At 47.5% G+C, this 16,071-nt stretch overlaps 1 pseudogene; it reads right to left on the reverse strand.

Annotated features, from left to right (window-relative positions):
• Nucleotides 1-4,434: 4,434 nt before the first annotated feature.
• LOC117354493 overlaps nt 4,435-16,071 on the reverse strand; it is an 86,756-nt pseudogene continuing 75,119 nt past the window's right edge.

The raw sequence follows: 16,071 nt of genomic DNA on the forward strand, positions 1-16,071 counted from the left end.
TAAAAGTTTACCCTTCCTTAGACCACAATTAGTGGGGAGTGATCAAAAGGTAAAAAAACCAAGGAGATTAATAGAAGTCCAATGCAAAATGGAAAAGGCCTAATGTGACACCATTCATAGCCCAACATCACTCTCGGATGATTTTCTTTAAATCAAGGAAGTCCTTAAGTTGTGCAGGGGAATAAAAAACATATTTAGATCCCACTTATTGAATCGGGCATTTACATGGATAGGCGCCAGCAAAAAGTCGCTCCTGTATTAATGGTCTCTTGTCTTCAAGTCAGAAACATTCTTCTCAGTTCTTGTGTGGTCTTTGCGACATCTGGATAGACCCAAATTCTTTGCCCTCCAAAGGGGATACGAGAGTTTTTTTTAAAGTAAATTCTTAAGACCATATTCATATCTTGTTCAAAAACAAATGATACTAATAAGGTTGCTCTCTCAGAAGCATCCACTATAGATTGTTCTAGAACAGCAGATATATTATTGAAGTCAATCTGTGTTTCTCCTCTCTTTTCCCCACCCCCAACTCTTTACCTGCTTTCTTGGTAGGTAAATAAGTAACTGTTTCAGGTTAAAGAAAACTTTTTTAAACAGATTATCAACCTGAGCCTCAAAAGACACCGAGTCATAGGGCTAGATTCACTAAGGCAGGGGCAGGGAATTCCGGTCCTCGAGAGCCGTATTCCAGTCGGGTTTTCAGGATTTCCCCAATGAATATGCATGAGATCTATTTGCATGCACTGCTTTCAATCCTGAAAACCTGACTGGAATATGGCTCTCGAGGATCGGAGTTCCCTACCCCTGCACTAAGGGCACGAATCGGATCCGATCTATGAGGGATCCGATACGTGTCCGGGGGGCTGATTCACGAATCGCCCTCATGCAAATGAGGGCAATTGGAATCACGCCCCCAACCGCCTGCCCGGATCGCTCTATAGCGATCCCAACGCATGTGCAGACCATCTGTAGATGGACCTACGTGCCCGGCAGAGCTAAATTTTACTTTTTAAAAACTTTTTCGTGAGCCCTACGGGGCTCGCACAGCGGGGACAGCGATCGAGGGAGAGCAGATCGGGGCAGAGAGCAGGGTGGCAGAAGGTAGGGCAGTCGCTTATATTTGGATTGGTCAGCCCAGTCGGTGTCCCTCATTTTTTTTTTTTAGAGAATCGCTTCCTGCCTGCATTTGAATGCCGTTCCCACTCATTTGCATGAATGGATCGGAGGATGATCAGGACAGAGGTTAGTGAATTGGGTCGGAGGGAAATCGGGTCGCAAAGTGAATCTAGCCCTAAGATAATCCCCAATACCTTAGAGCAGGGGTGTCCAACCCATGGCCCATGGGCCGCATTCTGCCCCGTGAAGTATTTTGTGCAGCCCCACTCACGCTTAGGGTGATGCGGTGTTTTCCTCTGCCGTCCCCGGGTGTTTACCTCTTCCCTGCTCCCTCCTCCATCTTCCTGCAGCGTTTGCTCAAAGCCGCGAGCAGCGGATCCTATGTGGCTCTTTTTTTATTTTTAATTATTTATTTTTATTTAAACAAAATTATCAAGAATAAACTTCTTGTACAGAATATGATTAAGACATCATTAATATCAACCAAAGAAAATAATAATTAAGTACAAAACTATTCACTTAATCATTTTAAAGTCCCAAATATAGAGATCCAAGATGCAATCATGAGTGAGAAAACAAAATAAAAAGAAAAGAGAATATCAAATTACCAATGAGGCGGTTAGCTGAGAATGATACAAGAGTAATCTGGTAAATTAAGTTGTTACTATCTCCCCTTCAAGGCGTTTCCTGGAGAGAAATCCCGTCAACTGAGAAGGTTCAAAGAAAATAGAGCTACAGGACTTCTACTTTACAATACATTTGCAAGGGTATCGTAATAAGAATAATGCCCCCACTGCAGTGACCCCTGGCTTCAGAAGCAAAAATTCTTTCCTTCCTATCTGAGATTCTTTTGTCTCATCAGGAAATATTTGAACTTTGAGTCCAAGAAATTCTTGGTTGGGGGGGGTTCAGATCAGCTGGGAGGTTCGCAGTGGTTTTTTTAACAATGACCGAAAGAAAGCACAGCGACAGTGTAACAAAGAAATAAAACACGAGCCGCGGTTGAGAAAAGGCACGAAGCGAATTAAGTTCAGCGTAGAGCGTCATAGACGGACTTGTCGGCTCTACGGAAAACTGAGAACTGAGGAGACGCGCCCTGTGCTGGGCGGGAAGGCACTCGCGCATGCGCGGTGCGGCAGACTCAAAACTTCTGAGTGTCTTCAAGCAAGTCTGCTTGCGAGGCTGTCCGCATCCGGGCTCCGTGGATGATGTCACCCACATGTGAGAATAGGCTGCCTGCTTGTCTTGGGATAAAGCCTTTGACCGGGTTCGGTGGGACTTTTATTTTATTTTTTAAATCATTTATATTATGTATATCCTACAATTCTATGCAGATTACAAATTATTCAGGTACTTCAGCATTTTTCCTCTAACTGTCCCGGTGGGCTCCCACTCTATCCAATGTAGCTGGGTCAATGGGGATTAATGACTTGCCCAGGGTCACAAGGAGCAGTGCAGGATTCAAACCCACAACCTCAGGGTTCCGAGGCTGTAGCTGTAACTATTACAGAAACAATAATCCACAAACAAATAATCCACATAAAAATGTGGATTATTTGTTTGAATAAAGCCTTCATCTTGGACATTGACTCTCCATGATTTCTTTGTTTCTTCAATATTACTCTCTGTGGAGGGACCAGGGACAATTTTCTTGGTGCTCTAATGAGTTCGGCGAGAAGTTCCTATCGGGACTGCGAGCCCTTTATGCATCTCCAAGATCGAACGTTATTGCCAACGGTCGGGAGTTACAGCCATTTTCGATCTGTAGGGGAAAAAGGCAGGGATGCCCGCCCCCTCCCCCCGTCGCCTCTTTTGTTTGCGCTAACGGACCCGTTTATTAGAGATGTGGAGTAGAGAATGATACGGAGAAAAATTCTGTCCCCGTCACCGCCCCCGCTGTCTCTTTCACCGCCCTGTCCCCGTCTTCAGCGTCTTCTCCTCTCCATCCCCCCCACCCCCAGCACCCTTTACGCAGTCCAGCAGCTTCCTCCCGCCGGCCAGCCGTGCATTTTCTTCCCTCCCTCCTTTTCTTCTTGAAACTGGCGATTTCTATAAGGCTACAAGCTGTATTACAGCCGGAGCCTTGAAGTCGCGTCGTGTTACCTGCTAGAAAAGTCTCCTCCGATGCAACCGGAAACAGGAAGTTGCATCGGAGGAGACTTTTCCAGCAGGCAACGCGACGCAATTTCAAGGCTCCGGCTGTAATACAGCTTATAGCCTTATAGAAATCGTCAGTTTCAAGAAGAAAAGGTAAGGGAAAGGGAGGGAGGGAGATGCATGGCCGGCCAGCGGGAGAGAGTGGGCTGCCGGATCGAACACTCGATCACCGCGCATTCAAGCATGTTCACCACCCCGTGCTAACCATTCACCGCTCCATTGGGCGGTGCATGGCCATGTCCCCGAACTCGCGGTGACCTTTTTTTTTGGTCAACGTTTTGGCGGGTTACCTGCAGCTAGCTGCAGGTAACAACCATCGTGTCATTCTCTAATGTGGAGTCGATGCTGACGATTGCGGGTATACCGTTGGTGAAGTGACAGTATACGGCCTACGCGAATGTCCTCTTGCGCTTTTGGAAGTGGTGAAGGAATTCAGGGATTATGTGGGGTTATGACTCAACTTGTCTAAATCAGAGGTACTTCCCTCGGATGTGGAATACAGAGAGAGATGGGGAGGGGGCGGACTTCCCTTTACGATGGGCATCGGCCTCCTTTAGATACTTGGGAGTACAGATGACTATAGATGTGATGGCCTTAAATAATGAACGTGATCCGGCTGCTATGGCAGACTTGACAAATGTAAGACCACTGGCGGGTGCTCTCGCCAATTGGCCGTGTGAATCTGGATCAGATGTTCATAATGCCAAAATGGTTATATCTGCTGCAGATACTTCCCCTTAAGCTCCTGAAGAGAGATGTGGCTATGCTGAATAGAATGTTGGCACAATTTTGTTGGGCGTATAAAAAGCTAAATTGAGACTGTCTTAATTGATGGGGAGTTGGGACTGCCTAATATGCAGCATTATAATTATGCATGTCTGTTGAAACACTTATGTAACTGGCTTGCACAAACAGAGCAGTACACTCCTGTGTCTAGATTATGCCCCAGACAGTTATTTCTCCCTTTTACAGATGCCCCAGAGATTTAAAGATATTTTAGTGTTGCAATCAGCTGGGGCGTTGTGGAGATGGTTGATTAGGAAGATGGAGGGGCATCCAAATGTCACCGACTTAATACCATCCTCAATAAATTGTCTCCATAATATTTTTTACCAATATTTTCTCTCAGGAATGTCTGTTTAATAGTTGTTCCTTCACCACTCCTAGATGTTCATATACACAAATTTTCTGTAACACCTGTATGAACCTTATTGTATCTCTTCAAATGTGATTTCCATTTAAGCTTTTACCACATTCTGGTTAGTATATGGTTTCTCTCCAGTATGAATCCTCTCGTGCATTTTTAAAGTTAAATCTTAATTAAAGCTTTTACCACATTCTGACCAAGTATATAGTTTCTCTCCAGTATGAATTCTCTTTTGAATTTTTAAATTTGATGGGTGAGTAAAACTTTACCCACATTCGGGACAGGTACATGGTTTCTCTCCAGTATGAATCCTCTTGTGCCTTTTTAAATCTGATTGCAGATTAAAGCTTTTACGAACAGGTATATGGTTTCTCTCAAATATGAATCCTCTTGTGCATTTTTAAAGTTGAATGATGATTAAAGCTTTTACCACATTCTGAACAGATATATGGTTTCTCTCCAGTATGAATTCTTTTGTGCCTTTTTAAATCTGATTGCAGATTAAAGCTTTTACCGCATTCTGAACAGGTCTATGGTTTCTCTCCACTATGATTCCTCTTGTGCATTATTTAAATTTGATGGGCGAGTAAAACTTTTGTCACATTCTGGATAGGTTTATGGTTTCTCACCATTATGAATCCTCTTGTGTTCTACAAAATTTGATGAGTGAGTAAAACATTTACCACATTCTGGACAGGTATATGGTTTCTCTCCAGTATGAATCCGCTCGTGAATTTTTAAATTTGAATGCTGAATAAAGCTGTTACCACATTCTGAACAGGTATATGGTTTCTCTCCAGTATGAATCCTCTTGTGCATTTTTAAATTTGATGGGCGAGTAAAACTTTTGCCACATTCTGGACAGGTATATGGCTTCTCTCCAGTATGAATCCTCTTGTGGTTTTCTAAATGTGATGAGTGAGTAAAACATTTACCACATTCTGGACAGGTATATGGTTTCTCTCCAGTATGAATCCTCTCGTGCATTTTTAAATTTGAATGCTGATTAAAGCTTTTACCACATTCTGGACATGTATATGGTTTCTCTCCAGTATGAATCCTCTTGTGCATTTTTAAAGTTGAATACCCATTAAAGCTTTTACCACATTCTGAACAGGTATATGGTTTCTCTCCAGTATGAATTCTCTCGTGCCTTTTTAAATCTGATTGCATTTTAAAGCTTTTACCACATTCTGGACAGGTATATGGTTTCTCTCCAGTATGAATCCTCTTGTGCATTTTTAAAGTTGAATACCCATTAAAGCTTTTAACCACATTCTGAACAGGTATATGGTTTCTCTCCAGTATGAATCCTCTTGTGCATTTTTAAAGTTGATGAGTGAGTAAAATTTTATGCCACATTCTGGACAGGTATATGGTTTCTGCTCCAGTATGAATCCTCTTGTGCATTTTTAAAGTTGATGGGTGAGTAAAATTGTTTGCCACATTCTGGACAGGTATATGGTTTTCTCTCCAGTATGAATCCTCTTGTGGGAATTTTAAATCTGATTGCTGATTAAAACCTTTGCTACATTCTGCATATGTAAATTGTCTCCCACTTCCATGGATTCTCTGAAGACATTTTAAACCTGTTTGATGATAAAAAAAAACAAAAGGTTTTATCATAATATGAAGATGTAGAATGTTTCTCTCCCATTTGAATTATATTGTGCATTGTTCTGTAAAGATTTTATAATGTAATTAGTTTTATTCCTTATTGTATCAATTCGTGAATTGCTATGTGTCAATATTCAGCTGGGGCACTGAGCATTATCTATAAACTGATCACATATCTGGCCACTGGCATTAAAAAATCTGTTTCATCAGTGATGGCTGGAAGCTGTGTGGTTACAGCGGGTACTCAGTACAGTTCCCACATAGCTAACTGGACACAGGACTGTATTTAAGCATTCTTACTTGTCCTAGTTAGCTATGTTTGTACTGGCACTGAATGTCCCCCACTGTACATTCACATAATGACAGGGTCTGACTCTACTCCACCACTGCCTGGATCATGCTGGGATGGTCAGCGTTGCTGCTGCTGCTTGTATGATGGACTATTTACTAGTGATTGCTGCTCTGCTCCTCTTTTTCAGGTCCTGAATGCTGCTTAACGAACTTTCCCCGAGTGGCAAGTCATGTGACCCAAATATGTTATCTCTACTCGCCAAAGAGTGATTCTAAAACTGAATCAGTTTTGCTCCTATGGGGTGAACTCTCAGGAGGGATTGGGACTTTGCCTGCTGTCTTTACATTCCCTGCGTTGCTGTTGTTTTCGTTGTACTCCTCTACAAACACCCAATCTCAGACCATGTCTTCTAAGCGGACTTTATTAAAGATCTAATAAGAGCTCAAACATTTAGATGTCTTATGCTTCAACGGAGACTTGACTGTGTCTGAGAGAAGAGGTGCTGTGCCTGTTATTACAATGCTGCCTCTCAGGTTTGGGGGACTGGCAATTTAATTTCACCCAAGTCTCAGGCAAAGGAGCTATTTGTTAACTCGGTTCATAGTCAAATGTGCACAAAACAAAAGCGCGAGGGACAAACGGGCCGCAGACAAGTGAGTGCAAGACAAGTGAGCGAAAGTACAAGTGAGCGAAAAGACAAGCGAGCGCCAAGACATCTGAGTGCAAGACAATTCAGCGTGAATGATTTCTAGTACAGTCAAACCTCAGTTTGCGAGTGTTTTGCAAGACGAGCAAAACATTCTCGCAAAACCTGTCTCGTAAACTGAGTGTTGACTTGCTTACCCCCCGATAACCGGCATCGCTTCCCCCCGCTCGCAAAGGCCCCCCCTGCTCGAACCGGCACCCTCCGCCCGAACAACTTATGTTCAAATGATTTTTATTATTCCAAGATAAAGAAGCAAATACAAACAAACGCCTCAATCAGGAAATAACATTTTCAACAGTACAAACAACTTCCCTCCCACCCCACCCCCTCCTCACCCCAAGAGTCCATGGCCAGTCCAATATCCGAGAGTGGGAATAAAATCCTAAAGGTTCAAAAGTCTACTGTGAGCACGCGGTGTGAGGTCCTGCCAGAAGCGCTCCCAGACCTGACTAAATTTGCAACCCGGGCCAAGAGTCAAGTCTCCCACCATGCGTCTCTCCAGTGTTGCGTGCACTATCATGAGGATCTCCATTGTGCATATGACGGGGGATCACGGGAGAGCCAGTGGGTTGAGGATGGCTTTATTTTCCATCATCAAAAGGGCTCTGGAGATAAATGCTGACATTCCCCTGGGTTTGGGCGAGGCTATATTATAAAATCCAATAATGGCCTCAGTTGCGGAAGCCATCGCCTTCCCCAAAGCGACCGTGGGTGGAATAGACCAAGGTGTCTCCAAAAGTGGTGGATTGTGGAGCAGGGTCCAAAAACATGTGACCCAAAGATGCGTGAACCTGATCACATTTCGGGCAGGTATGGGATGCAGTAATCCCCATCTGTGAATGTAAAGTCGAAGAGCAATTTCAATTGCAATTTCCCAGTGAGCAATATTGGGTGACCGCTTTTTGAATGTTCTTTCAGGACTCGTAACTGTTGAGACAGTCAACTGCAATGTAAGTCCTCTTCCCATGCTGTCGCTAATATATCCAGATTCGTACTCGATTGACAATCCCAGATCCCCATAATATGAAACTGTAGAGGAATCCGCTGTTGGGCGGAAAGGCTGAAGAGTTCCGAAAGCGCCTCCCTGCTGTCCTCAGTAAGGGCTGTCACTGGGAGCGACTGTACATAGTGACGGATCTGGTAATAGGCGAAGAGATCATTAGCCTGTAGGTCAAAAAGTTTCGCGTATCCTGTCAAAAGGACGGGGATGGTTTGGTATTGCAGGCGGTTGGGATTTGGGTGGGGCCCGGTGGTGGCTTGCGGACGCCTGGCGGAGGGCCGGGAGAAAGCAGGAGTGGATTTTTGTGGGTAGCAGCGCGGAGGGGGCCCTGAATGGCCTGGACGCGGGCGGGTTTTGGCTTTTGCCGGACAAGGGAGGCAAATGAGCGTTCGTGTTCAGAGAGGCGTTTTGTAGCCGCCTCGATAGTGTCGTCAAACAGCTCTTTTCCCACGCAGGGGAGGTTAGCCAACCGGTCCTGTAAGTTGGGGTCCATGTCGACCAGGCGCAGCCAAGCTAGTCGGCGCAATGGCGATAGGCAAAGGCTGCCTCACTGAGGAGAGTTCGAAGCCATCGTAGGTCCGCGTGGAATAGATGGAGGCGTAGGTTGGAGAGGGACTCTACAAGCAGACTAAACGCTCCTTGGCGAGTAGGCTGGTAAGTCAGTCTCAAAGGTTCTCAGTAGTCCGATGAGGTGTTTTGAGGTAGGATGTGAAGGTGAAAGTGTAGCTTTGCACCCTAGAGGCCATTATCGCATTTTGATATAGTCTCCTGCCGAACTTGTCCAGGGTTCAGCCTTCCCGACCTGGGGGGACCGTGGCTGAGACCCGGGAGGGGTGAGCCTTTTTCAGGGACGATTCTACCAGCAGCGACTGGTGGAAGAGCTGCGGTTGTTCAAACCCCGGGTAGGGTACCGTACGGTACTTGGCCTCCATTTTTGAGTGGACGGCTGTGACCATGTAGAGGGTCTCCAGGTTCCTGAAGAAAGCCTGTTGGAGTACCGGATTAGGCGGTAAGCGAAGGGACTCTCTGGGCAGTGATGGCATGTCCAGCTCCGCTAGGTACTCCTTTGAGTATCTGGAGTCGGACTGGAGGTCTAAGTCCAAAGCTTGGCCCATGTCCTGGACAAAGCGAGTAAAGGATGGGCGGGATGTTCCCGAGGCCCCGTGTGGGGTCGGTGAACGAGACATCCGTAGGGTGGAGAAGGACGGGGAGGCTTCCCTCGAGTATCGAGGTTCCCGCTCCAATCCACGTTCCGAGACCGGGGAAGCACTGTGAAAGTGTTCTGGGGTCGGGGATCTCCGACATCTCGAGGAGCCCCTCGGAGACGATGCCGGGGTTCGGGGTACCGATCGATGTCGAATCGGTGACCTCGACCCGGACTCCCTCGGTGAAAGCCTGACACCTCGGATCGGGGCCCCGGTCCGAGGGGGAGTTCGGAGGATGTGCGGGTTGGAGAGTGATAACTCCGCCACCCTGAGCGGTCCCGTACGAGGTGTAGGGGAACGGCCTCGTAGAGTTGGGGAACTCCGGGCCTTCTTGGAGGTACGGCGGTTCGAGGTTTCTGTCGGTTTAGCACGACGTTTTGCCCTGTGGCGGTCTGTGGAGGGAGAGCGCCTCGGGTGCCTCGGCGAGGAGTCAGAGGAGGATGAGATGCGGCGAAGCTTGCGCACTTTTCCCCGAGGTGGCTCGACGCGAGGCTCAGGCTGGTCTGGCACATGCGGGATCGAGGTCGAGGCCGGTTGTAGATGGGCCATTGCAGCAGACAGCTCCGACGAGATCATTGCTCGGAGTAGGTCCTGGAAGACAGGCACGGACAGCATCGAAGGCATGTCCACTGCCTCGGTGCACTCCACCGGGGGCGACCTCATATCAGAGTATTCCCGTGTGGTGGAGGCACGGCCCGAAGGCTTGGAGGGCTTCGCCGGGGCTGTAAACATGGGGCTTCCGCCATGCGTCGCAGGTGTCCCCTAGGTTGGTTTCTTTGCTGGTAAAGAACCTGAAGAGGGAAGAGGAGACTTAACCGGAGCCGAGGCTTTCTGTTGTCCTGAGGACTTCGGAGTCGAGTCTCGAGGCGATGCCGAGGTATTCGGGGCCGGGGCCGACCTCGAGCCCGAGGTAGAGGGTTGGTCTGGGGCGAAAAGATCCGCCATGCGGGCTTTCCTTCGACGAAGGGCCCGGTTCTGGAAAGTAGCGCACTGGGGGCAGGAGTCGGTTGGATGAGCGGCCCCCAGGCAGAGGATGCACCGGCGATGCGGGTCTGTGATGGAAAGAAGCCGCTCGCACCGGGTGCACTTCTTAAAGCTGGTCAAAGGCCGGGACATAGAATCGAAAGTGGCCGCGGCTCGAGTAGCCACGCGGCCACGGGGACCCGGAAGCCTACGGGTCGGTCAAAAACGAAGCAGGAATCAAGTTGAAAAGGAAAAAATTCGCGCACAGCGACTTAATCGAGAAAAACAAGAAAAATCGCGGTGCTAGAAGGCAGTTGGGGCAGAGCCTGAAAAAACACAACTTCTAGGCTCAGCGGAAAATTTTGAACTGGAGACCACGAGGGGATGCACCCCCTAGTGGAGCAGGAAGGCACGCATGCGTGGAGCAGCAGAGCAAACTTAAATCTTCAATCAAGTTTGCTTGAAAATGCTTCCGCATCGGGGCTCCGTAGATGACGTCACCCACATGTAAGAATATCATGCCTGCTTGTCCTGGGATAACCCCATAGTCCGATTAAACAAGCAGCTTCCTTCAAGGGAGTACAGCAGGAACACAGACATAGACATATAAAGCTGCCCAAGCTTGTCCCAAAGCTGGTGAAACACATACAACTTCTCTGGACCGGAAAGGAGAGAAGCCCCGGCATACCCTGACCAAAGTCAGCTGGAAATAAACTACCGGAACGCTGCAGCTCTCCCGCCATTGCCGGAGACCCAAGCGCACGCCTGATTCTCACTGACACGTGGCCGCTGCATCAATGCTCCTAGAAACATAGTCGGATTCAAGCCCCGCAAAATTTACCTTGCCATGGCTTGCATAGAAATAAAATCAGACTCAGGGAATAACCAGAAGAACGGCCCACAGCGCCGGAAAAAACATGTCCCATCTCATGCTGCTATAAACCGGCACCTATACAATCAGCTGCACATGGCCGTGACAAACACCGATGAAAGAGAGCCTCAGAATAAACAGGACTACTGCTGCACTGGAACCCAACAATGAGAACAAGTGCGAGCAAGAAATCGCTCCGCTACTGCCGCGCTGTAACCAACAAGGAAACCAAGCGTGTGTGTGCAAAGGGCGGGAAGTCCTGGCTCCCTCCACGGATTTCTAGTCATAAAACTTAGCCTCAATAAAATATCCATACCTTAAATGTACGATGACTGAACCCACAGTACTAAGACTCCCAAACAGAACCTGAAGTTCAAACAACCGTAAAAGCCGGATATACTCACAAGCTTGTTGTTAGGGCCGGTTGAAGCCAGTTTGCAGCAAAAGCATGGCAGAATGTAACAACTGGGTTTTTTTTGGGGGGGTTTTTTTTACAGAGAAGGGAAAGAAGAAAAATATTGAGACCCAGTCAGACCCTCTATCACTGGAGGGAGGGTGAGGCAGGGACCTGGGGGGCCCCAGGTGTAACCCCTAAAGCCGGCACCGTTCAACCGGACATCCCTGTCTCACTGAAGAGAAAATCTCAACAGCAGAAATAGCATTGCCAGCTCACTGAAGAGAAACCTCAACAGGAGAAACAGAATGGCAGTCTCACTGAAGAGAAACCTCAACAGGAGAAAATAAAGTTCCAGCCACAGCCAGAATTCAGGAGCTAGTTGAATAGCGACCTTTTCCTGCTGGGAGATAGAGAATACTGGATAAACAGGAGGAGTGCCAGCCAATAGGACCACCTGTTAGCCAGTTTCTCTATCTCCACCTGCTGGTAGATGTGAGCTATCCCATTGGTCTCTGGATTCATCTGCTGCTGTTGCTAGGGAAATAATCTATCCTAGATTGTGTGTTATGTGCTCTGGAGCGGTGTGTGTAGTCCCGTTCAGTAGTATGGAGAATTCTCCACAGGTCAACCATATCCAAAGTGGCACAAAGATAGGGCAGGCCTCTGGTATGAGATATACTCGCGCCAGGCCCAGGCTGAGAACGATCACAAGTCGGGTCAAACACCTGGTTGAAATCTCCTGCTATGTATACCGGATCAGTTAACCCGCCCAGATAGCATGGCTGTTAGACCTTAAGAAGAATGGTCATAGTATTAGGTGCGTATACATTCATCAGGTAAAAGAATATGTGCCTACTGACATCTGATGCAAAAGGTAGCGGCCCTGTGGGTCCGAGGCTACTACTTTGCAGTGTAAGGTAAAGTCTTACTAATCAGTATCGCTACCCTGCCCGCTTAAGAGTTGAAGATGCGGCATGCACTGCTGCTGCCAGGACCTCCTCAATTTCTGATGTTCCAAGTCCGTTAGTCGGGTTTCTTGCAGGCAGGCTATGTCGACCTTATTTCGTTTGAGCTGTGTTAAAAATTTTTGTTCGTTTTACAGGAGAGGTATGCCCGAGACATTCCAGGATACTATTCTCAAAGTGTTTAGCCAGCAGGTATAAAATGGGCTAGTGTAAACATAGAAAATGCTAAGTTGTGAAAAAAAGTCCACCCCGGGTTCCCAGCCACACCCAGGGCAGCCACAGGACGCTCAGGACCTGCCCGAGCATCACCAGTACCATAGTAAATGTCATGTGCAGGAGTCTCGCAGCAGGGTCTGATCCCCCCTGTCCCAATAATCAAAAAATTACCAGTAGCAACCACGTAGGCCAAGGACTCCCCCCCATGGAACCCCAACCCCCCCCCCTTCCTATCCTTCTCCCCCTGTTGCATGGTTGTGGTCACAGCCTCAGGTTCGCCCTAGGCGGTCCCAAAGGTGTGAAAGATCACAAAACAATGCCACTCCGGGCCCCGAGGTCCCATACAGTAAATACAAATGTCATATAATTAGCCTGCAGAGAAACGAACTGTCGGATGAGCTCAAATATACAGTATATCAATTTCTGAACTAGAACAAGAAAAACTCAAAATTGTAAACAAACTGAATCAGGAATAGCAAGTAACAGCCATAGTATCTGAGATCCGGAATTCCCCAAACTAGGAGATTCCAGTTCCCAGGGTCTGCAATGCCACAGTCGCACAGAGGCAAGTAAAAATTGCAGAAGTGCACCATGTCTCTTTCAGGTAAGGTCCGACTGGGGCAATCACCTGAGTGTTCACATAAAGGGCCACCTCAGCCGCAGCCTCAAATACCTGCCAGCGTCCCTGATGGTAAAATTTTCAAAGTGGCTGGATATAAAAAAGAGAAAGCGTATTTTTTTTTTCAGCCAAAGAGGAGCAGAGTGGGTAGAACTGTCTTCCTGCGCTCGGTTAAGGCCACAGAGTAGTCCCTGCAAAATGCGCACTTCAGACTCCTCAAATGCTAAAGTCTCCCGAAGTTGTTTATATTTGCGCAAGATTTCCACTTTATGGTTATAGTTTAAAAGTTTGGCTATTACCATGCGAGGCCTCGCCTCTCTTGCTTGTTTCTCGCCCTAGCCGGTGTGGCTCTCTCCAGTCGAATAGGCCCCCGGCCCTCCTTCAAGGGAAAGGAGCTGGTCAGCCAGGGCCTCCAGCACCTGCAGGAGCTTAGGACCGGGTACTGTTTCCGGAATCCTCCAAAAAACGTAAGTTAGATCTCCTGGATCTATTTTCAAGATCATTCCAGTCTTTCTGCTTGTTTCTGGGCCAGAGCCTGCAGTTCCTTCAACTTAGTATCATGGGCCTGCTATGTATCCTCGACGCTGGAAACCCGGATCTCCAGCGCTATGGTGCGGCTGGTGGTCTCCATTAGTAGATTTTCAAGCTTTTGGAGCTGTTCAGATAGCTTCTCTATGCTGGGCTGCATTGCCACTGTTACTGCTTGAGTAAGGGTTAGCTTTTGGAGCTGTTCAGATAGCTTCTCTATGCTGGGCTGCATTGCCACTGTTACTGCTTGAGTAAGGGTTGTCAGTGCCTCGGCGCTATCTGCTGCATCGCGGCTGTGAATGTGACCGGCGCCATTTTGTCAGCGCCGTGCTGCGGGCGGTCCCGATCCTTTTTTTGCGTGCGGGTGGACATCGGCGTCGCAGGAGAGGACAGAAATCTGTCCATATATTGTGCACTGTAAGCGTTGCAAAGCGCTGTCTCCAGGTTCACCTCCAAAGGCTAGTAACAGGGCGCTTCAGGACTCGGGGCTGCAGTAGTAGAAAATGGCGCTTGAACCGGAACAGACGCCTCCGATTTAAACTGGCAGACCAGGAGGCGTCACTGAGTTGACACATCACATGACTAAAGCAGCTGCGAGCAGGGAAAAGAAATTAACCTGCCCACATGGATTCTAAAGGTTCCCAAAAAGAACAAAACCAAAATAAAACTGAAACAGCTAAAATGCTAGCACAACAAATATTCAGAAAGTATACTGCCACTCGATATATTCGATTGTGTCCTGTGGGGGTCAAAGTTTGGAGTTCGTAAATCCAGTACTGTTCCCTTCATTGTCCTGTGGGGGTCAAAGTTTGGGAGTTCGTAAATCCAGTACTGTTCCCTTCATTGTCCTGTGGGGGTCAAAGTTTGGAGTTCGTAAATCCAGTACTGTTCCTTCATTGTCCTGTGGGGGTCAAAGTTTGGAGTTCGTAAATCCAGTACTGTTCCCTTCATTGTCCTGTGGGGGGTCAAAGTTTGGAGTTCGTAAATCCAGTACTGTTCCCTTCAATTGTCCTGTGGGGGTCAAAGTTTGGAGTTCGTAAATCCAGTACTGTTCCCTTCATTGTCCTGTGGGGGTCAAAGTTTGGAGTTCGTAAATCCAGTACTGGTTCCCTTCATTGTCCTGTGGGGGTCAAAGTTTGGAGTTCGTAAATCCAGTACTGTTCCCTTCATTGTCCTGTGGGAGTCAAAGTTTGGAGTTCGTAAATCCAGTACTGTTCCCTTCATTGTCCTGTGGGGGTCAAAGTTTGGAGTTCGTAAATCCAGTACTGTTCCCTTCATTGTCCTGGGGGGTCAAAGTTTGGAGTTCGTAAATCCAGGTACTGTTCCCGTTCATTGTCCTGTGGGGGTCAAAAGTTTGGAGTTCGTAAATCCAGTACTGTTCCCTTCATTGTCCTGTGGGGGTCAAAGTTTGGAGTTCGTAAATCCAGTACTGTTCCCTTCATTGTCCTGTGGGGGTCAAAGTTGGAGTTCGTAAATCCAGTACTGTCCCTTCATTGTCCTGTGGGGTCAAAGTTTGGAGTTCGTTAAATCCAGTACTGTTCCCTTCAATTGTCCTGTGGGTGTCAAAGTTTTGGAGTTCGTAAATCCAGTACTGTTCCCATTCATTGTCCTGTGTGAGTCAAAGTTTGGGAGTTCGTAAATCCAGTACTGTTCCCTCATTGTCCTGTGGGGGTCAAAGTTGAGTTCGTAAATCCAGTACAGTTCCCTTCATGTCCTGTGGGGGTCAAAGTTTGGAGTTCATAAATCCAGTACTGTTTCCCTTCATTGTCCCTGTGGGGGTCAAAGGTTTGAGTTCGTAAATCCAGTACTGTTGCCCGTCATTGTCCCTGTGGGGGTCAAAGATTGAGTTCGAAATCCAGTACGTTCCCATTCATTGTCCTGTGGGGGTCAAAGTTTGGAGTTCGTAAATCCAGTACTGTTCCCTTCATTGTCCCTGTGGGGGTCAAAGTTTGGAGTTCGTAGATCCAGTACTGTTCCCTTCATTGTCCTGTGGGGGTCAAAGTTTGGAGTTCGTAAATCCAGTACTGTTCCCTTCATTGTCCTGTGGGGGTCAAAGTTTGGAGTTCGTAAATCCAGTACTGTTCCCTTCATTGTCCTGTGGGGTCAAAGTTTGGAGGTTCGTAAATCCAGTATACTGTTCCCTTCATTGTCCTGTGGGGGTCAAAGTTTGTGGAGTTCGTAAATCCAGTACTGTTCCCCTTCATTGTCCTGTGGGGGTCAAAGTTTGGAGTTCGTAAATCCAGTACTGTTCCTTCATTGTCCTGTGGGGGTC

The sequence above is a fragment of the Geotrypetes seraphini genome, chromosome 2 (genome assembly GCF_902459505.1).
Source record: "Geotrypetes seraphini chromosome 2, aGeoSer1.1, whole genome shotgun sequence".
Taxonomy (NCBI): domain Eukaryota; kingdom Metazoa; phylum Chordata; class Amphibia; order Gymnophiona; family Dermophiidae; genus Geotrypetes; species Geotrypetes seraphini.